Genomic DNA, 20,366 nt, shown 5'->3' on the forward strand with positions numbered 1-20,366 from the left:
TGTTATTGCCTGTCTTTTTTATTATAGCCATTCTAGGGGGTGAGTGGTGGGATCTCACTGCGGCTTTAATCTCCATTTCCCTAACAACTAATGGTGAGCATCTTTTCACGGGCTTATTGGCCGTCCATATGTTTTCTTTGGCAAAATGTCTATTCAATGTCAACGTCTTTCACCCATTTTTATTTTTTAAGATTTTTAAGATTTTATTATTTGTCTCGAGAAGGAGAGCAGGGGGAGCAGCAGGCAGAGGGAGAAGCGGGCTCCCCTCTGATCAGGGAGCCCCACACGGGACTCTGGGATCATGACCTGAGCCAAAGGCCAAAAGCAAACCCACTGAGCTACCCAGGCATCCCTCACCCATTTTTTAAATTTAGTTATTTGTCTTATCATTGAGCGGTCTATTCTGGATACAAATCCTTTTTGGCAGACGTAAGATTTACAAATATTTTCTCTCCTAGCCTGAACCTGGTTTTCACTTAGTGTTTTTTGAATTGAAAAGTTTTTAATTTCTGTAAAGTCCAATGTATCATTTTTTTCTTCTCTTACTTATGCTTTTGGTGTCATGCCTGAGAACTCTCCTTAACCCAAGTTCACGAAGATTTATTTACTCCTGTGTTTCTTCTGAGACTTATAGTTTTAGCTCTATGGCCCATTTCGAGTTAATTTTTGAGTACGGCATGAGCTAAGAGTATAAATTAATATTTTTGCATGTGAATATACAATTGTCCCAGAATCATTTGTTGTGAAGACTATCGTTTCCCATCAAATTGCTTTGGCACCTCCAGCAAAAATCAACTGACCATAATTATGAGGGTTTCTTTCGGGACTCCCAATTCTGTTCCATTTATTGGTATACCTATCTGTATGCCAGTATCACACTGTCTTGATTACTATTTTTGGTTTTTTTTTTCTCACTTTCTTCATACACTTACTCTTAATTTTATTTAACTGGAAGAATAGGTCATCCCCTTTCTCTTTCCCCAAATTGATATTAGCTCTTGGCAAGAATGTAATTGGGGCTTCCTAAAATCAAGCCATCAAAACCTCTCGTGTGAAAATCATTGAGAAGTCATTAAAGGGACTATGACCATATTCTTATTCATACAAATCCCAAAGGGGATCAAGAAAGGAGCAGACATTCTACCCTTGCCACAATAATCGGATTTACTGATTCCCAGAGAGAGGGAAGACATACTGCTAATTATGAGGCAGTTAAGGAGTTATTTCCTTTCTCAATATGGCTTTAGAATGTGTTAGACCTAAGAAGTAACGTCTGTCTTTGAGCTACGGGTATGAATGCATTTGTTTAGCAAGTTCAACATTTAAGGAAACCCATATGGATATACCATATCAAGAAGAAAGCCCTCGAAGAAAAGAAACACACCTAGAAAGATGGGATGTAGGATGCCAACTTCCCTCACATTACCGACCCACTTAATGAAGCAGCAGACGTGACTCCCCACTTATCTTGACTTGAGGAACTGAAGGGAGCTGGGGAGATAGATGTGCCCTGCCCCATACCAGTGAACACCAAGGGAATTTTCTGTAAGTGGGTTACAAGGGGAAGTTAAGGCAGGATGAAGTCCAGAGAGAAGCTGTACAATGGAGGACAGGAGAGTAAAGTTAACATTTAATTATTGAGATACTAGGGGCACCTGGGTGGCTCAGTCAGTTAAGCCTCTGCCTTCCACTCAGGTCATGATCCCAGGGTCCTGGGATAGAGCTCCATGTGGAGGGAGGCGGGGGATCTGCTCCTCCCTCTCTCCCTCCTCCGCTCCCCCCTCCTCTCAAATAAACAAATAAAACCTTCAAAAAAAAAAAAAGAATTTTGAGATACTTTTCTCTTTGGTCTCTAGGAACGTCCTACTTATTGTCCGGGTATAATTTTCTCTTCCTGCATTATAATTACTCTTTGAAGCTGTCTTGCCCTTCACTAAAGTAAGACACATACGACAGCCCAGCCTCATGTGATGGTCTTGGGGAGAATTAAAAATGTGCTGTGATGAATGGAGCAGGGGTCCTGCTCTACCCTTACCTCATTGCTGGGGTTCGTGGGCAGGGAGCAAAGTTTTTTGTTGTTTTTTTTTTTTTCAAAGATTTTATTTATTTGACAGAGAGAGATCACAAGTAGGCAGAGGCAGGCAGAGAGAGAGGAAGTGAAGCAGGCTCCCCATCAAGGAAAGAGCCCGATGTGGGACTCGATCCCAGGACTCTGGGATCATGACCTGAGCTGAAAGCAGAGGCTTTAACCCACTGAGCCACCCAGGTGCCCCGGGAGCAAAGTTTTCTTAAGGTATCTACATCCCAAGCTCCAAGTGGTGACAAACATTATGAGATGTGATCCCCTTTAGAACTTAGAAGAACATTGAAAATGGCAGGCCAGCTCCCTGTTGAACAACTCAAGGGAGGTCTAAGACAGCCTTCCACTTCTCTGCTTATGTGAGATGAAACCCACCTTTGAAGGCGATATCGGGGAAAGGTGAACATCGATGCGGTATTTTTATTTTTTTTTTAAGATTTTATTTATTTATTTGACAGAGATCACAAGTAGGCAGAGAGGCAAGCAGAGAGAGATTTGGGGAAGCAGGCTCCCCGCTGAGCAGAGAGCCCAATGTGGGGCCCAATCCCAGGACCTTGGTATCATGACCTGAGCCGAAGGCAGAGGCTTTAACCCACTGAGCCACCCAGGTGCCCCGTCGGTGCGGTATTTTTAAATGCGTTCATTTATCCACAAAGATAGAGAGTCCTACTAGGTACTAGGCATCTTATAGTGCATGTTCTTTTCTAAGTCACCAAAATCCTTTGTGAAAGAAGATAAGGAAGAGAAAGAGGAAAAACACTCAATAAATCTTGGTTGAATGAATGAATTGCAGGAACCAGATGGCATGAGTCTTAAATGAGCAGGGATTTTTCCATGAGGCTGAAGGAATAATGATCTGGGAGTGGCTTTTGAGAGCGGGGAGGCTCTGCCCCTGCCTCATCACTCTGTGGTCCTGGAGGATGGCAGCTGCCCTGGAGACAGCGGCTGGGTCCTCAGTTAGGCAGGAATTAGAGGACCTCTGAAGGGGCTGAGGGCTTCTGGAGGGCTACAGGGAAGGTTGAGGAGGGAGCAGTGGGAGGCTGGATCAGGGGAGAGGAAATGCAGAAGGTTGATGGAGGGTGAAGTCAGCTCTCATTCAGATCGTGGCTGAGGATTACCAGGCTATGGGGCCCAGTGGGATTAGCTTTTAAACAGTCCTCCAAACCGGTGCTATTAGAGGCCTTGATTATGCTAATTCTAATAATCATCAAATAGCTTCTATTTTCAAGAAGCTGTGATTTGAAGCTCTGGTGAGCTCTTTATAAACACAGTTTCATGTCATTCTTACAATGCTGCAGAGTAAGTGGCGTCCCCTTTATATAAAGGGGAAACTGAGGCTCAGAGAAATAATTTGCCAAGACCACACAGCTCGTAAGTGCCGTGGCTGTAATTCAGATCAGGGATGTATCCCTCCGGATGCCAGGCTTCCCCCAGCATCTGGTCTGTCCTGACGGGGGCCAGTCCAGTCTGTGGCGCTGGTGGCATTGGCAGCATGTGGGGAGTCCCTGGAAACCTGGAGGTGGCCATGATATGCAGCTCTGCAGCTCCAAGCCCCCAGCCAGAAGCTCTCAATGCACCTTTGAATCCCATTCTCCACATTGCCTGAGATGCCCACAGACTCCACCCACCTTCCTGCACAGACCTGGGGTCCCAGAGAGAGACATACACGTCATTCCTGGTGGAAGAGACAGGGCTCTGTAAGAATGTCTAACAAACAACCCTGATCTAGACCAAGGGTCAGGGAAGGCTGCCCCAAGGAAGTGACGCTTGAACCAAAAGGGAAGATGAGGTAAAAGTAAAACAGGTGGGTGTGGGGCAATCATCTAGAAAGACTGGGGGAGGGGGGAGAGGGTTGGGAATGAGGTGTTCATGTGTGTTTGAGGAATTGAAGGAAGCTGGCACAGCAGAAGGGAACCACGCAGGGGGGAGGGTGATGCTGGATAAGGTGGTCATAGGCCAGGGGAGGGCATTCGGCACAGGGTAAAGAGCGGGCTTTTTATCCCAGGAGCAATGAAACGCCACCAGAAGGTCTTAAAGGGGAGTGTCTTATCCTTAAAAAGGATAAGACAGGAGAAGGGCAGGACAGGTGCAGTGAGATCAGTTAGAAGCCACTGTAGGAATCCAGATAAGCCGCAGTAGTGGCTGGGACCCGTGCGGTACCGGCAGAGATGAAGAAAAGAAGGACATCTCAGAGAGATGTTTTAGAAGTAAAATTAGCAGGATTTGATGGTGGCTCCTAGGACACTGGCTTGCCTCTTAGGTGGACTGTGGTGCCATTCACTGAGACGGACAACGTTGGAGAGCGAGGTAGGTCTTGGACACGCTGGGGTTAGGTGCCTTTGAGACATGCTGATGAGGCAGTTGGCCTGGCACCTGCTGGTCAGGAGCTTAGACAGGAGGTTCCCTGGGGCTGGAGACGCACAGGTGTGAATCATCAGCAGAGGCACGGTAATCGAAGCTATGGGCATGAATGAGATCTCCGGGGAGAGTCCACGGTGAGAGGGGGGAAAAGCCTGGGAATCGGCCTTGAGGCATAGGAGCATTTGGTGGAGGAGGGCGACCCCACAAAGAAGCCTGAGGAGGAGACCAAGAGACAAACCAGGAGAGTACAGTGTCCAGGGAGTCAAAGAAGCCAGTGTTTGAAGAATGTAGTAATCAAGAGATCTAGTAAGATGAATACGGGGTGGGGGGGGCATTCAGTTTGAGATATGGAGGTCATATCTCAAGCATCATGTTCTAGGAGAGCTGTGGGAGGTGAAAGCCAAATCTGACTATTAGAATGAACAAGAGCCCATAGGGGCCAGCAGTGAGGAAGGGAGCCAGGTGGAGGTTGCAGGGGGCAGGTGGAGAGCAAGAGGGGATAACAATGAGTGAGCGGCCTGGGGAATGGAGGATGGGCAGGTGCACCGGCCTGAGATAGGAGGAGGGGGGCTTTCTCTAATGCAGCTGGGGAGAGGGCAGATGTAGGGAGATGTGGGCTGTGCAGGTGGGAGACGGGGGCGTTCCAGTCTGGTGGCTTTAATCCTCTCTGTAAAGGAGCAGCAAGGTCACCTCTGCCATTGAGGAGGAAATGGGCTGGTGGGAGACTTAAAGAGAAAGGGGAAGGTTGGAAATAGCCATTGCAGGGATCGGGTGGAGACACATGTCGAGGGCCCATATGCCGTCAGGGGCTCTGATTTATGGGAACGTCAAGCTGACCTGTGGAGTCACTTGGCTGCTTGAGCACACAAGATGGGAGATAGGAGGGGCGCCTGGCTGGCTCAGTTGGTAGAACATGCGACTCCTGAAAGTTTGAGTAGAGATTACTTAAAAATAAAATCTTAAGGGACCCCCGGGTGGCTCAGTCAGTTGAGCTTCTGCCTTCAGCTCAGGTCATGATCCCAGGGTTCCTGGGATGGAACACCCCCCCACCCCACCCCACCCCTACCCCTACCCCGCCATCTCGTGGAGCTCTCTGCTCAGCGGGGAGCCTGCTTCTCCCTCTGCCTGCCACTCCCCCTGCTTGTGGCTTACACTCTCTCTCACTCTGACAAATAAATAAAATATTTTAAAATAAATAAATAAATAAAATCTTAAAGAAAAGGCAGTTAGGAAGGCTCATTGGGGCTGGGGTTGTGCGACACAGATATGATCAAAAGGCAGAGAGGCAAAGGGTTTGGGGTATTGGCAAGTGTTGTCAAAAATGCAGGGCGTTGGTGGGCACCTGGGTGTCTCAGTTGATTAAGCGACTGCCTTCAGCTCAGGTCATGATCCTGGAGTCCCAGGATCCAGTCCTATATTGGGCTCCCTGCTCAGCAGGGAGTCTGCTTTTCCCTCTGACCTTCTCCTCTCTCATGCTCTCTCTCTCTCTCTCTCTCTCATTTTCTCTCTCACATAAATAAAGAAAATCTTAAAAAAAAAAAAAAAAGTGGGGTGTTGGCATCTAAGTTGGCCCAGAAGAAAAGGGAAACAAGGAGAAAGCTGATATGTTAGGAGAACCCCAAGAGATGAACAGGGCGGGGTTCTGAGGAGAACCAATAGCTATCTTGAGGTCACATGGGCAAGGTGGGAGCAGTGAAGGTTGTGGTCAGAGATGAGGCCAGGGCCCAGGAAGGATGGGTGGCCTGGGGCGCCTAGCTGGTTCAGTCAGTGGAGCATGAGGCTCCTGATCTTGGGGTTGTAGGTTTGAACCCCACAATGGGTGTAGAGATTACTTTAAAAAAAAAAAAACTTAAAAAAAAGCATGGGTGGCCTAAATGGTCTGTGGAAGATGGACATTGATATGACGTCAAGGAACTGGCCTGTCTGCGCTTGGATGGAAGTGACCCAGGCAGCTGGCAGGAAGCAGCAAAGGCCGCTGGGAAGTCCACTAAGCTGAAAACAGAGTTTGGCCATTGGTTTTGCAAAATGGAGGTGAATGGTCATTATGTCAAGAGCAGTTGTCGTGGAGTGTTGGCACAAGAGCCAGGGTCTCACACCCAGGGAAGCTGACTGTGAGCATGAGATGGGAGAGGGGAGAGTTCATGGGCTCTTGGGTTTGCTGCGAAGGAGAGCAGAAAAATGCTCAATGTTTCCCACTCTGAGGGGAGTGTGCGGTCAAGGCAAGGAATTTCCCCTAGGATGGGAGAGATCTAAACATGCAAGCTGGTGGGAATGATACAGTAAAAAAGATGGGGGTGGGTGGTGGGTGGTGGGGGAGGGGGAGAAGCAAAATCCTGGGGGAGGGGGAGCTGGAGCTTCCTGCACCCAGGTGGGGATCAGCCCCTGCTGTGGTGGGAACCAGGAGGGAGTGGGGGGCGGGGGGGGGGGGGCCGAGGGGGGGAGGGGGGTTTGGGGGTGGGGGGGAGGGATGATGGAGTCCTCTGGTGGCTTCTGTTTCCTCGGAGAGGCTTAAGGCCAAGTCATCCCCCCCCACACACCCAGTGTTCTGTTGAGAAATTAACCCCTGGCTCATTTTCCCCCTTACAGTGACTCATCAGGAAGGAATGAGAGGCATTAACTGGGCTTTTGTGTTTGAGGCCTGAAGCCCCACACCTGAGAGGGTAAACACACTGCTTTGCAGTTTTGGATTCCCAGCTCTTTCTGATAGGCTAAGAGGGAGAACACCAAGTATCTCAGGGAGTTCATTGGCCAAAATGGAAGAAGAGGGGGCCAGGGGTCAGGCATTTGCCATCCCCCCGGGATGTGGCCTCTAGGAAAGTAGCTGTGTAACACCAAAAATGCCAAGATCTCAAGCCTGCCACTTTGAGCGTCTAGGGGGAAAGGCCCCCTTGAAAGGGCCTGGAGGGAGGGAGAGGGGGGGCCCCTTACCAAAGCCCATGCTGGACAAGGGAGGCCCTGCAGATGAGAGCATGCAGTGGAGGCCCCACAGCAGGGACAGCTGATGGCTGCAACAGTGCAGTGGCCTGAGAAAGACTTCAGCCCTTCCCGGCAAAGCTGTGGAGCCCACAGGGCACCTGGGTGGCTCAGTCAGATAAGCATCTGCCTTCAGCTCAGGTCATGATCGTGGGGTCCTGGGATCGAGTCCTGCATCAGGTTCCCTGCTCAATGGAGAACCTGTTTCTCCCTCTCCCTCTGCCTGCTACTCTGCCTACTTGTGCTCCCTATCCCTCTGCCAAATAAAAAAGCTGTGGAGCGCAGACTGACCATTTGGGGGTTAGGCAGCCCCTGGAGTTTTTACACAATTGGAGGGAGGTGGAGGAGTGTTGTGAGTGATACGGAATTCTTACAGATCTGCTGGGTAGGGACTCAAGCTGAGGTTAATCTGATTTAGATGGACTAAGAGATGTATTTACAACATGAGTTTGAGGAGTGCATCCGGTGGGCCCGGGCGCTGGACAAAGGGTGAGCAGTGAGTGGGAGCTGACATCTGGCTCTCCCCTCACCCTGCACCCTGGGGCTGAAACACAGCAGACACAGAACTACCACGTGGCACCGCTCGGCCTTCACAGATGAGCACAAGGACGTCCCTCCCCGCCAGGCCCGGGAGCAGGGAGGCAGGTCAGTCCCACACGGACCCGGTGCTCAGAGTCTGGCAATCTGGACAGAGCCTTGGCTCCTCTCCTTCCGTAGCTATCACGCACTCACAGGCCCAGACACCTGAGGTCCTTGCCTGTGTGGCCCTGGGGCCTGCAACTCCCGTTTCTCCACCTTGGCCTAGCGTCCGGTTGCATGTGAGGCCCCAGGCTGGCTGCACACGGCTATCCTCGTGCCCTGGCTCAGTCCACACTTGACCGCAGGAGGTACTGAAAGATGGGTGAGCAGGGGACCAGAGCCCAGAGGGCTGTTTCCAAGACCACTGTGTCCTTGTGGAGGCTGAAGAAGAGCCTGGTTAGCACAGCGGAGAGTGGGGTCTGCTGGCTTCCACCACAGGCCTGTAAAGGCCCTTGCCCGCCCCATAAAGGCCCTTGCCCACCCCTCCTCCAAGTGGTGTATTCATAGACCAGGCTGGGGTGGGCGGGAGGGAACTCAACAGCCGGAACTTCAGACCTCGTGAGGTCCAGGCTAGCTGGCATGTGGGTCAGCAGACATCACAAGCCCCTCTTGAACCTATGCTGGGCCCAGGTAGGGATGAGATCTGAGGCTTGGTCAGGGAGCTTTTTCCCTCCCTAGTCATTATGTCTGATGGATCCCTGAGCACAGAAGAGGAAAATTGACCTTTCCACTCCTCAAACAAATACCTATGGAACCTACTGTGAGTTAGGCCCTCATGTTGGCCACAAGGATATGGCGGTGGACAGCACAGTCTCATCCCTCCTGCCCTCAAGGAACCCACACTTTGTGGGGTGTTGGTATCTAGCACTTAGCTTTTAGGCAGGGGAAGCCCTCAACCGAGCCAGGGATTAAGAATGGCCTCCAGGGGTGCCTGGGTGGTTCAGTGGGTTAAGCCTCTGCCTTTGGCTCAGGTCATGATTTGGGGTCCTGGGATTGAGCCCCACATCGGGCTCTCTGCTCAGCAGGGAGCCTGCTTCCTCCTCTCTCTGTGCCTGCCTCACTGCCTACTTGTGATCTCTCTCTCCGTCAAATAAATAAATAAAATCTTAAAAAAAAAAAAAAAAAGGCTTCCTGGAGGAAGCAATGGCTATAAACAGGTTCCAAGTTACCTACTTAGGGGCACCTGGGTGGCTCAGTCGGTTAAGCATCTGCCTTCAGCTGAAGTCATGATCCCAGGGTCCTGGGATGGAGCCCCAGCCTGGCAATTGGGCTCCTTGCTCAGCGGGGAATCTGCTTCTCCCTCTGGCTGCTGCTGCCCCGCAACCTCCCCCACCAGGCTTGTGCTCTCTCTCTCTCTCATTCTGTCACAAATAAATAAATAAATAAATAAATAAAATCCAAGGTACCCTTTAAGGAAGAGCAAATTTTTTTTTTTAAACATTTTATTTATTTATTTCCTTGTCACAGAGAAAGAGAAAGCACAAGCAGGCAGAGGGAGAAGTAGGCTCCCAACCAGGCAGGGAGCCCGATATGGGACTCTATCCCAGGACCCCAGGATCATGACTGAGCCAAAGGCAGATGCCCAACCGACAGAGCCATCCAGGCATCCCAGAAAGAACAGATCTAAAGGGGGGTTCCTTAATGACTATGTGCAAGGGATTTTATGACCAACTGGTTTTGTATGGACTGAAACCCCCAAATCAGAAACTCTCTCTCTCCACCCCCTCACCCCTTTCCTTGTCTTTCCCCCTACCCCCCCCCTTTATGTCCCTCACAGAGCCACGTGGTCTCTAGTCCCTTTTGATTTTTCAAGATTTGCAGGACTGATGACTGATGGGATGGGGGTGCAGGAGAAAAAGAGTCTGTGTTTCTGGCCCTGTGACAAGATGAATGAGGATGCCATGGCCTGAGATGGGGACTCCTGAAGGCCTGCAGATCGGGGGTAGGAGAGAGAGTGAATTCAGTTTACCCAATAAACGTCTAGGAAGTGGTATGGAAAAGGTTCTCGGTTAGATGAGAACTGAAAAAGAAGAAAATAAGAAGAACTGGGCCAGATGAGAGGCCCAGACTGGAGACAGATTGGAAGCCAACAGCACACGGTTGACGGTGGCCAGGATGGTCCAGGGGTAGGAGCGGAAGGGGAAAAGCCACGTCCTAGGATAGACCCTGGGAGGAGCAGGAGATGGTAAAAGAGATTGAGAAAGGGTAGCCAGTGTGGAAAGTATAGGCCAATGAAGCCCAGGGGAAGTCAGCAAAGAGCAGGCATAATTGGCTAAAAAGTATGTTTTTAAATTTGGAAATCAAAACCAAGAAACTAAACGGGCTCCAAACTCAGAAAACCAGGAAAAATGTCTAAAGATACATAAAATTTACAATGCCTCCCCCGCAGTACACCAAAATTACCAATGGGTAAAAAACCACTGACTGGGAATACTCATTTTTTTTTTTTTTTTAAATATTTTATTTATTTATTTGACAGAGAGAGATCACAAGTAGGTAGAGAGGCAGGCAGAGAGAGAGAGAGAGGAGGAAGCAGGCTCCCTGCTGAGCAGAGAGCCCGATATGGGACTCGATCCCAGGACCCTGAGATCATGACCTGAGCCGAAGGCAGCGGCTTAACCCACTGAGCCACCCAGGCGCCCCGGGAATACTCATTTTTGATCTATTTGTCATGAGGATCTAATTGTTTGCCCAGAACCACCGGAGCCAGTCCATCCCCTTCTCACACACCAGGGGGCGCACATGCACTGCTTCTGAATCCAAGTGGGGGCAAAAGCAGGCAGTGAATTAGAGGAGAACCAGAACTTGACCCCTCAGCCCAGATCCCTAACCACCACCTACCTCCAGCCCTACCCTGCACATTACCCCCTGGATCCAGGAGCCTCAACAATCCCAAGCTTTATTTATTTCTCACCTGACCTCCAAACTCACAAAGGTATTAGGGAGACCCATACCCGATCAGAGACCCTGAAGGGGTCTACTGACTGAGGGCAGTAGGGGCAGGTTCCCATCTTTCCCAGGAAGGAGATGGTTCTGTGGCTGATTCTTAAATGGTGGTGATATGGACTGGGAGAGTGAGTCTGGAGCAGATGGGGAGGGGGTTGTTTTCGCGCCAAAGGGTGTGGCTTTTGGTTTGGAGCTCACCAAGTACCCCTCTGAGTTGGGACTTGGAATAAATCTTCACATAAGCTGTAGGTTTAGCCCAGAAATTTATAAGGTCAGCTTTTTTTTTTTTTTTTTTTTTTAAAGATTTTATTTATTTATTTGACAGACAGAGATCACAAGGAGGCAGAGAGAGAGGGGGGAAGTAGGCTCCCTGCTGAGCCGAGAGCCCGATGCGGGGCTCGATCCCAGGACCCTGAGATCATGACCTGAGCCGAAGGCAGCGGCTTTAACCCACTGAGCCACCCAGGCGCCCCTATAAGGTCAGCTTTTGAGTTTGTTAGGAGAAGTCATAAACTCCGTACCAAGGGTGTTTTGTGTGTGTGTGTGTGTGTGTGTGTGTGTATTTTGAAATCAGGTTTGGGGGACCAGTGAAAGACTTGATTCAGATTCACCGTTGGAACTGCTATAAGTATTAGGGTATCGGCCAGCCTCTGGTTGGGGTTGATATCAGGTCAGATAAGTACAGGGTGAGCACGGGGTGATTTGTGTGGAGTTTCCGCAAAGCCAGTCTCAGTAATCTCGCGTTCTAAGATTATTATTAAAGTTGGGGTAAGTTAGGGTCTTAAATTGTCCCAAGGATTTGTGTGGTTTAAGGTCAGTATCTGTGGTAAGGTCCTTTTCTGATGACCCAATTCAGTTGTGGAATCGGGAATCCCAAGGCAGAAAGTATTGGTGTTGACCTGGGACTCAGAGTTTTATGTAGGTATGTAAGTTTTGTGTTAGTTTTGGGGTTCAGAAGAGACTACTGGGGTTTTATGTAAGTCTTGGGTGCAGAAGAGAGTACTGGGGTCCATAGCAAGGTAGCTGTTGTACTTTAAGGTCCATGTAGGGATCTGGGGATCAACATTAGTGCTGGGGTCCATTTAAAGGCCAGAGTTGGTGCTGGTGTCACAATCAAGTTTAGGCGGGTAGAGATGATAAAGGGGTTTAAGACTCAGAACTGGTATTTGGGGTCAATATGGGGTGCAAATTAAAATGACTACTTGTGCCACTGCGGGGGCAGATTTAGGAGTTTGGACTCCATATTGTGTTTGGAGATCCATCTGGGCTCACTATCAGGTGCAAATTTGTAGACGGAGGAAATGTGGTCCTAGAGTAGTTATGAGGTTCGTATTATGAGTGGGAACCACTAATAGGATCTGGACTTCTTGTGGGGGTTTGGATCTGTCCATGCTCGTTACTGGGGTTCTGGTCCAATATTGGAGCTCCAGTCGGTTTAGACTCAGGGCTGGGTTGTGGCCTCGCTGGGCCTACGCGGCTCCTCCGCTCGGCGAGTGAGAGTGCACGAGGGGAGGGGCGGCGCCGGGGACGCGCACGGCAGGGGCAGGGGCGCGGGCGCGGGCGCGAGCGGGGGCGCGCGGCTGGAGCTGGCGCGGGAGCGGCGGGAGCGGTGGCGGCGGCGGCAGAGGCGGCGGCTCCGGCTCCGGCTCCGGCTCGGGCTCCGGCTCCGGCTTGGGTGGCGGTGGCGGGAGTGGGACCCGGCGGCGGCGGCGGCGGCAGAAGAGCAGCGGGAGCAGCGGCCCCAGCGGCTTGGGGGGGGGACATGCGGACCGACGGCCCCTGGATAGGCGGTGAGTGACCCCCGGGCCCCCCTCCAGTCCCCTCCGCGTCGGTTCCTTCCCGGCTCTGGCCGCCCCCTCCCCGCGTCTTCCGAGCCGGGCTAGAGGCGCCGCTTAGGCCGGGCCGCGCCCCCACCTGCCGCGCCCGCAGCCTCGGCTGGGCCCCCCCCCACGCCGAGCCTGGCGGCTCCTCCCCGCGCTTACCCCGCAGCAGACGGCCCCCCACCCCGCCACCGCCGCCGGCTGGCTAGCGGCTGGCTAGCTCCTCGCCGCCCCTCGCCGCCCCCCTTCTCCCCGCCCTCCGCGCCGCACCTGAACCGCAGCCCGCGCCCCCCAGTGCAAAGTTTCCCTTTGCATTTGTGCTCGGCGTCCTCGGGCCCGCCTCGTCTCCCCCCTGCGGCGCGGCCGCGCTCCGGGGGCGGCCCTCCACCTCCCACCGCCACCCCAGCCCCGGGCGGGTCCAGGCCGCGCCCCCGCCCCCGCCGCACAGGCGCCCCCTCCCAGCCGGCGGGGGAGCCGCAGCCGACGCGCCCCCGTCTCGCTCGCGGCCCCGGCGCACGTGCGGGCCCGGGGTGCGCCGGGCGCGAGTTTGGAGCCCCCCACCCGCCTCGGTCGCCCGCGCGGTTAGGGGAGGGGCCCGGGCGGGCTGTGCCCACCCCCACCCCGGCGCGAAGACCTGAAGGCCCCAGAGCGACCTGTCCCGGGAGGACGTGTCCACTCGGACCCGCTCCGGAAAGTTCACTCAGTCGCCGCCCTGCGTCCCGTCCCGTCCCGTCCCGTCCCGGTGTGCCCCGGTCCTCATCGCTGTGCCCACGTTTCAGGCTCAGCTTCTGCTTTCCTCGGTGTCTCGGCCTCGGTGCCCTTCAGTGTCTCTGTATCTCTGTCTCCCTGTGTCACTGCCTCCCAGACTCACCCCCCGCAGCCCCAGGGTTTCTCCCGCTGTGTGTGGCTCCCTCCCCGCGTCTCTCTGTTCTCCCTCCCCATCTCTGAGTGTGTCTGTCTGTCTCTCTCTCTCTCGTCTATACTGGCTTTTCGATGTCTCTGTCTCCCACTGACCAGGATCTCTGCCCGCGTGCTCTGCTAGGCCCCCTCCTCATTTCTCTGGAATGCCGCCTCTCTGGTTCTTCCACCCCGGGGTGGGGGAGGGGCTAGCCTTTCTCCCCATTTCCACAACACCCCCCCAAACCGCGCAGTGCAGGGCCCCTCAAGGTGGAGCAGATTGGGCGGTAGGAGCCCGGTACCTGAGCTGTGAACTGGAAGGGAGGGGAGTCTCTGGATTCCCCTGAGGGCGGCCAGGCAGAGCCTGCGAGGCTGGACTGCTGAGTGTTGGTGATGAAGGCTCTGCTTTGGTTCCTGAAGAGACAAGGGCAGGGATCCAGAGTGACCTGGTGCGCAATCCGGCCAGAAAATCCAGGAAAGTGCACTGGGGTGGAAGGCCTAGGAAAGGATCCAGGAGGATCTTTCCAGGGGATCCTCAATGGTGAGGGATCCCCTGGGAAGGGATCTGCTGAGAGATCCTTTGGAAAGCATGAGAGATCTGATGGGATCCAGAGGAGGGTTCTGAGAGGAAATCGCAGAAAATTCTATGCTTGGCACCTTATTAACTCTTGCTTCAGGGAACAAGAAAATCCCTGTTTTTCCACTGATTATATGAATGAGCCTAGGGCTTCAAGAAGGAGCAGGTGTAACTCCCTAAGCACAGCCTCCAACATCCGCAGCCCCAGGCACAGGCCACACAGTCTCTCTCTCTCTCTCTCTCTCTCTCTCAAACACACACACACACACACACACACACACCCCTTCATTCCCGCACTCAGCTTCCCTCCCCACCCCTTGCCTTCTTGCCCTCACTCTTGCACACTGGGGCCTGCCCAGCCCCTGGAGCGCAGGTATCTCACATGCCCATGCTCCGCTCCATGTGCTCACTTGTGCCCTCACAGCACCCCTTCGCACAGCCCGGGGAAGGGTGTGTGCACGCTCACAGACTAGTCTAGCACACTCCCCTGCACACACTTTCTTGTACATTTTGGCTGGCTCAGTTTCCCTCTTATGATCTGAAATGTGTCTGCAGGTTTGTTTTTCTCCCCAGTTGTTCTCTTTCCTCTTTCTTTTCTTTAACAAGGAAATCGCTTTCATATGATTCCTTCCTTCCTCCTTGTCCTTCCTCCTGCAGCTCCTGGCCTCCTCTGTTCTCCCTTGTTCACACTGTGAGCATGGGGGTGGTGTCTGGGGCGTTGATTTGGGGGCTGTTGAAGCAGTTGGAGGGGAATGGCTACAGTAAGAGTAGATGGGCTGGAAAGCTTTTCTGGGGAATTGGGTTGATATGCAGCAAAATGCAGGCCCTGGCAGTTTGTGATCTCTCCACTCTCTCCCATCAGCCCTGACTAGTAGGAGTTCAGTGTAGGGGACCCAGGCCTCTTTGATGGAGACTGTGACATATGTCCTAGCTTCTCCACTTTCCAGCTCGTTCTTCCCTACACCTCAGTTTCACCCCCTGTGAAATGGGACAGCTAATCCGACCCTGACTGGGTCCCCAGGCCATTGTGAGAATCCAAGGGACTGTATGGCAATGTATAATCAACAATGGCTGGCCCGCCTTGTGTGACTGACACTGTTGTGTGCTTGGGTCAAGCTTGCAGCTAGGGCCCTGCCCTTGAGAAGCTCATGGTCCCTGGGGAAACAGATTGCATCATGGGAATGCAGAGCAATTCACTAACCTCTTATTGATTGCCGACTGTGTGCCAGACACTGGGCTAGGCACTTTCAGCCAGGCTGCCCTGCTTCCTAGGGGACTAGCTAGGACTGCTAGGACTGCTGTATGGAAGAGGCAGCCCTCCCCAAAGGAACTGCCGAGGTTGAGCTCAGCATCAGCTCATCTGAAGCAGCTGCGGTCCCGAGCTGAAGTCACAAGGTTGGGGAGTTTAAGGGTCAAAGTCAGATGAGTTCCAGAAGAGACTGAGAAGGGGCTATCTGAAGTGGGTTTTGAGGAACGAACAGGAGTTTTCCAGCTGGACAAAGAGCTCTCCAGGCAGAGAATATAGTGTGAGTGAAGACTCAGAGGTCTTGAGGAATTCTAAGGTATAGCAGATCCCAGAGGGCCTTTAATGTCTTGTAAGTAGCTGTAACTTTATTCTGAGAACATGGAAGGGAGACGCCGAAAACTTAAAGCTTGGGCTGGGGCCGTGGAATGTGCTAGGATCTTACTGACGTTTCCAGAAGAGGATTCCGTGGCTGTGGGAAGTGGATGGACCCAGAATGCCCCGTGAGGAGGGTGCGAGTGAGAAGTGATGGTGGCTTGGATAGGGCAGTAGCATGGAGCCATCAAGAAGGCACATTTAGGGCGCCTGGGTGGCTCAGTGGGTTAAGCCGCTGCCTTCGGCTCAGGTCATGATCTCGGGGTCCCGGGATCGAGTCCCGCATCGGGCTCTCTGCTCAGCGGGGAGCCTGCTTCCTCCTCTCTCTCTCTCTCTCTCTCTCTGCCTGCCTCTCGGCCTACTTGTGATCTCTGTCTGTCAAATAAATAAATAAAATCTTAAAAAAAAAAAAAAAGAAGGCACATTTATCAGGACAGAACAATCTATTGGACGTAGAGGTAGAAGAGGGGAAGGAAGATGTAGGGGTCCAGGTTCCTGAGAGTGACTGGGTGGGGCCTTTATGCCCTGCAACGTCACTGAGCTGGGGATGGGGAGGAGAAGTAGACTGGGGGGTGGGGGGAGATAATGAACTTGAGGTCATGGTTGGACACGATGTCTTTGACATGCTTGGGATATTTGAGTTCCTTTGTGGGCAGGGGAAACATCCAGGAGGGGGCTCTGGAGTTTGTGAGAGAAACCTGGGCAGAGGAAGGGCAGAGATGTCTCTCAGAGAGTGCTGGGCTGTGCTTGTCAGTGGCTAGGGCAGGCTCTGGTTCCAGACTGCTGAGGCACCCCTCCGCTGACTAGCAGTGTGACCCCGAGCAAGTTGCGTAAGTCTCTGTTTTCTCCTTTGTCAGGTGGCGTATGAGACAGTTCCAAGCCTGGTGGGGTTGTGGTGAGGATTAAGGTTGGGTATGCAAGAGGTGCTTAGAACAGGGCCCGGCCTCTAGCGAACACGATAACTCAATGGTATTAGCAGCCAGTCCTTCTGGTAACCATCAGCGGAGGTGGTACAGACCCACGTTCCTCAGACGCATGGGGTGAGGGCTGGCAAGGGGGTGACTTTAAATCAATACCGTGTTAAGGTGAGGGCACCCGCTCTCCTAAAGTATTTGCTGTCCTGAAGTGAGGTTCGTGGGTTGGGGGAGCTCAACCAGGAGAGTGTCTGGCCCCCAGCCGCCTGCCTTCGTTGTCGTCCGTGGGAGCGTCTGTGGGAGCGTGTGTATTGCTAGGATGTGTTTGTCCTTCTGGTGGGCTGGAGTGAGACCGGAGGCCTCAGTGTGCCCCATCCCCACTTCCCCCCTCCCCGCCCAGGCGTTGGGTGTCTGATGAGGTGCGTCTGAGGTCTGGATGCGCAGGTCTCTACGTGTCCTTCACCTCCAGATCTGAGAACAGGGGCGTTTGCTGCTCAGCAGTGTTTTGGCTGCTGCTTCTGGGGACCGTCTCCGGTGTAGCCACAGGACCTGCCTGGGCGCTGCTCTGGAGGGGCCACAGCATTTCTGGTCCTGCTGCCAGGCAGGCATCCAGGTGTGGCACATGCCCGAGAGCCCTCCTGGGGGCCAGCTGTGGGTGGGTGCCAAGGCCTCTTACCTGATCCTGATCGTTGCCACCCCCCTCCGCACTTCCGAGGCCTTTCTGGGGGCCAACGAGGGATTCCAGACTTGGGTTCGGTACCAGTTAGGCCCTTTCTGAGGAGCTCTCCAGTTGGCCTTCTGGGTGTGTCTGGTGGTCCTGATTGTTCTGGGTTTGTCCCAGGATAAGTGTAGCGTGGTTCTGGGAGCTGCTGCAGGTGAATGTGAAGGGTGATTCTGATTGCCTGTCCAGGCTGTTTGGGGGCCTGTTTGATCCTGGACTGGTGTGGTACCAGGTACTGTTCTGGCTGTTCCAGAATCCTGCCCTTCTTTGTGCTTTAAGGTCTTCCCCAATGCAAAGTTTTATCTGTTCTCTGACCCACCCACCTCTGGGCCATTTTGAACATATACCTCTTCCAGGTGTGACTCCTGGTCAGTTTAGGTCCATGCCCCTAGTGCCAACTGGCTTAGGGGACCCTCCCCATTCCCTGCCTCAGACTCTATCCCTCTTCCCCTGGGTCCCTGAGCAATGGAGGAGCCAACAGCCCACATCTGGAAGCATGAGGCCCCGGCGGGTGTCCCCAGACAAACCAGCCTTTGAGTCTAGGACGTGGAAGCTGGTTTGTCTGGCCAGACCTGCCTAGCAGCCTATGTGCTGGGAGCAGCGGCCACAGGGAACGCTGTAGAAACTCAGTGGACCTGGGGAGGGAGGTGCACAGCCCTTCTGAGGGTCAGGGCTATTGGTTCGGGCAGGGGCAGGGGCCAATGGCGGCCCAAGAGGGGGTGAGCTACAGGGTCCGCCCGGGACAGTGGTGGGTTGGTGAGGCCCGTCGTGGTCCTTTATGATGGCCTTTCCATCCGTGAGGACATTCTCCGTGGTGGCAAAGGTGGTCAGTCTCAAGGGAGGACAGTTTCCAGGTGCGGGAGGCTGGCTGGGTGTTGTTGGCGAGGCCACCCTCTGACCCCCATCCCTGAGTGTCTGTTTTGGGAGAAGGCATGGGGCAATTGCTGTGTTCCAAGTGGGCTCCGTGGCGCCAAGTCACTGAGCGGTGGCGAGGTGGTGACAAGACTGTGTGGGCATGTCCGACCCCCCACCCCCAACTGGGCTGGCGCCCACGCTTCTGGAGGGAAGAGCCAGGCTGTGTGGCTGTGTGTGTGCCAACGGAGGAGGCATCCAGGGGCACACCTTCATTTTAAAAAATTATAGAGAAGCAGAAAGTCAAAAATAAATATTGCTGCTGAAGCTTCTTTGAGGGCTGCGCGTATGCTGGTGTGGTTCTTCCGAGCTAGGGTATTCTCTGTGCGCTCATTCATGTATTCATCCACTCATTCGGCATATCCTGGGGGAGCACCTACTACGTGCCTGTTCTCTGCTGGGGGCTGGGGACACGGAACTGAGCCGGGCACATGCCCAGCTTGTGGTCGTGACTCGGCCACCACTCAGCAATTATATAAAAAAAAGAAATTCGCGGGGTGCCTGGGCAGCTCAGTCAGTTAAGCATCTGCCTAACTGGTCATGATCCTGAGGTCCTGGGATCGAAAGCCACGTCAGGCTCCCTGCTTGGTGGGGTGCCTGCTTCTCCCTGTCCCTCTGCTGCTGCCCCAGCTTGTGTGCTCTCTGTTTTTCTTTCTCTCAAATAAATAAAATCTTTTTTTTTTTTAAGATTTTTATTTATTTATTTGACAGACAGATCACAAGTAGGCAGAGAGGCAGGCAGAGAGAGAGGAGGAAGCAGGCAGAGAGCCCGATGCAGGGCTCGATCCCAGGACCCTGGGATCATGACCTGAGCTGAAGGCAGAGGCTTTAACCCACTGAGCCACCCAGGTGCCCCAAAATATTTTTTTAGATTTTGTTTATTTGACAGACAGACAGAGAGATCACAAGTGGGCAGAGAGGCAGGCAGAGGAGGGAGATGCAGGCTCCCTGCTGAGCAGAGAGCCCGATGCGGGACCAAGTCCCAGGACCCTGAGATCATGACCTGAGCCAAAGGCAGAGGCCCAACCCACTGAGCCACCTGGGCACCCTTAAAATCTTTTTTATAAGTTAAAAAAATATTGGTGACTTTTGTGGCCACTACTCCTAGGCAAAGTCCAAGCGTGTAGTCTGGGACACCACAGAAGATCTCCCTGAGGAAGTGCCATTGGCTCCGCAATCCACGGGGTGCTTGGCAGAGGCATTTGGGCAGCGTGTTTTGGGCACTGACAGGGCTGGAGACTGCACAAAATAGGGCACATTTGAGGATCAGAAGAAGAGGTTCTTGTGGTTGCCTGGCAGGCCAGAGCTGGGGGTGGGGCACAACGGTGGGAGGGGCCTCTGCTCTGCTGGAAGGGTCCCAGAGGGGTCTAACTGGGGGGGGGGGGGGGCGGGGGGGGTAGCTGCAGGATTGATGGGGGCTTAGTCTGCGTGTTGCTTGCGGCATATTTGGGTACCTAGAAGAAAGCCCAGCGCATAGTAGATGCTCAGGAGTCTTGAAAAGAGTGAGTGAGCGAGTAGAGACGATGGGCATTTTTACTGAATGGGGAATGTCCTGCATGAATAGTTTCAAAACCTATTTTTTTTTCCCCACCAACAGATTTTGAATGTCTTTCTGTGTCACTATCTACTCTGCTGTTCTGACATTCTTGGTGTTTTCTCGTGCTTTCCTCTCTCTCCAGGAAGGAGCGGAGACCCTGGTACCCTCCCCTCAGTGCTGGTTGTCCAAGAGTGACTGACGTGAGCAAGCAGAGATCTGGTGAGTGTGCCCCAAAAGGTGGCAGGAGTGGGGTCACAGAGGGGTCCTGTGGCCAGGCTGAGTGGCTGGGACTGTGATGCAGGCTGGCAGGGAGCCGTGGAAGAGTTGCCACTGGGTACATGACACGGTCCGGGGTGCACACGGCTGAGGGATGCTGAAGGACCAGGGAGGTGGTGATGGAGGTGGAGAGAAGGGACGTGAGTGCCATATAG

General features: G+C 53.3%; 1 protein-coding gene across 4 annotated transcripts in view; it reads left to right on the forward strand.

Annotated features, from left to right (window-relative positions):
- Positions 1 to 12,544: 12,544 nt before the first annotated feature.
- PTPRF (protein tyrosine phosphatase receptor type F) overlaps positions 12,545 to 20,366 on the forward strand; it is an 86,616-nt gene continuing 78,794 nt past the window's right edge. For all 4 annotated transcript variants that reach the window (XM_059374433.1, XM_059374436.1, XM_059374434.1 and 1 more), the window contains exons 1-2: positions 12,545 to 12,729; positions 20,078 to 20,154. The gene's annotated coding sequence lies outside the window, so the exon portion shown is untranslated. The remainder of the gene's footprint in view (positions 12,730 to 20,077; positions 20,155 to 20,366) is intronic.

This window comes from Mustela nigripes, chromosome 14 (genome assembly GCF_022355385.1).
Source record: "Mustela nigripes isolate SB6536 chromosome 14, MUSNIG.SB6536, whole genome shotgun sequence".
NCBI classification, from domain to species: domain Eukaryota; kingdom Metazoa; phylum Chordata; class Mammalia; order Carnivora; family Mustelidae; genus Mustela; species Mustela nigripes.